Consider the following 1,990-nt stretch of genomic DNA (forward strand, 5'->3'; position numbering starts at 1 on the left):
AACAACTATTCAAAATTTGGCAATCCTTACAGCCTGAATCTACACCCTGCCAGCCATTATTCCAAGCAACAAGTCTCAGAAGGCTCAGCCTCGTCGTCTGCCTATATCCGCGTCAGCAACTTCTCTCAGAATGTAAATTAGGCCGAACATCCTAAAGGCACTATCGGCTTAACCTTGAGTTACTGATACACACAATTCATTGCAGCTCACACGTCTGTGCACTGCGTTCACGCAAGCAAACCCTGAGACGTGCGCTTGAAATGACGTTGCCTGAGGGACGAGCACGTACCCACAGCTTGCATGAGGCGTGGGACCCAGCCTCTTTCAGGCTAACATGTAGACTACATGTGGTTCACTAGAACTGGTTTACACGAGGGTTACCGAAGACTGGTCTCCTGAGCCTTAAAAATGAGAGTCTGCTCTCAGTTTGGGATCCGCTTTATTCGGTCGGCTTCTCTGCTCTACGCGTACCGTACGTTACTCTACATATGTCCCTTTTTAGCGGTGCGTTAAAATGAGCATTATTAATTACATCTTAAGCCTATCTCGAAGCCATTGAATTTATATCAGCTCTAACAATGTCAGTGACCTCCTGGCTCTCAAGAGCTCTCGAACAGATCCCCCGTTTTTAACATGGTCTCAAGCCAAAGACAAAGAATCAGGACTATGGACTGCAGCTGCTCCACTGGAAAATCCAATTTCCAATCGGCCCCACAATCTCGTACAACCTGAGGCCTATCTGGCCACAGCATCCTCCCTGCACGGCAGCCACTCACCATGACCAGGTACGCGGCGCGGCCTACACCAGCGAGACTCGTTTTGCAGCTGCTGACACCCCTTCCACGTCCCCGGCCGAGGAAGCTGGTGCATGCAGGGTCATGAAAACAACCTCCTCTGAATGCATGGAAAGTAGAAAGAAGACGAAGAACATGCCAAAGTGTTCACGGACTTACAGGCGCACGTGCTGCTCAATCAACTGCACAGCATCACCAAGAGGACGGGCGGACGTGGCGGACGTGTTCACACTGCTCAGACGAGTGTGCGGGACGTCATGGAAGGGCCAGTGTGCCTATGGTAGCCCACAACCATGTCCGTCGCCACTCCCCGCCTTTAATTGTATAGAATTCAACCTCTACACTGAGTATCCGATGTCTGGCTGTCCACTTTTACCCCCTGCACGCTCGCACCGCCGGATCCTGCAAGGAGAAGTTGTTCTACTGCAGCCCCGCTCGCTCGAAAGGCGTCCGGAGTCCATTTAAGTCGCAATTAGGGCAAAACGAGCCCCTGGCAAGCATTCTCACACGACCTGATAGAGGACAAGTGACGCCCGTCCAGCAGGCGGCGTGCCTGTGGCCCTAAACACGGAGCGTCTGTTTTGCGTCTGGCAGTGTGGGATATGCAGGTGTGTTGTGCCAGGATGGACGAGACGATAAGAGCTCTTGCAAGCTTTGGGTCATTTCAATTATCGTTTTAATTCGTAGCCAATGCAGGGAAAAGGAAAGGGAGAGGCCTCTCTCCTCCTCGCACACGACTCTGGGGACGTAATAGAGGCGGAAGGAACGCAACGCGATGTAGTATCGAGTCCCGTCGTGCCGAGCGGGCCCTGGCGTGGTATACCGGCGGTTGATGCAATAAGGGAACCCGCCCGGACATTCAGAATCCCTTCGCATTGACGTACAAATTAGCAGACAGACAGGACGGGTGCTTGGCAGGAGGGAGTGGGGGCAGAGGGGCAGAGGAGGGGAGGGGAGGGTGGGAGTAGGGGCAGAGGGTCACGGAGGGGAGGGAGGGAGGGAGGAAGGGCAGACGGGACTCAAGAGGGGAGGAGGGGCGGCGGGGGAGGGGGGGGGTGCTCAGGTGACGACGAGTTTTTGCATTTGGCGTCTTTATGAATATTAACAGCGGCGAGGCCTCGCGAGTCACACGGCGCTGGGCGGGCGGGAGGGCGCCCGGACCTCCCAGCTCGCCGACGAAGGCGAAGCAGGGGCGG

At 55.0% G+C, this 1,990-nt stretch overlaps 1 protein-coding gene across 1 annotated transcript in view; it reads right to left on the reverse strand.

Moving 5' to 3' along the window:
• LOC119586013 (secreted frizzled-related protein 3-like) overlaps positions 1-1,084 on the reverse strand; it is a 71,442-nt gene extending 70,358 nt beyond the window's left edge. The window contains exon 1 of the mRNA XM_037934721.1: positions 954-1,084. The gene's annotated coding sequence lies outside the window, so the exon portion shown is untranslated. The remainder of the gene's footprint in view (positions 1-953) is intronic.
• Positions 1,085-1,990: the final 906 nt, after the last annotated feature.

This window comes from Penaeus monodon, chromosome 20 (assembly GCF_015228065.2).
Source record: "Penaeus monodon isolate SGIC_2016 chromosome 20, NSTDA_Pmon_1, whole genome shotgun sequence".
NCBI classification, from domain to species: domain Eukaryota; kingdom Metazoa; phylum Arthropoda; class Malacostraca; order Decapoda; family Penaeidae; genus Penaeus; species Penaeus monodon.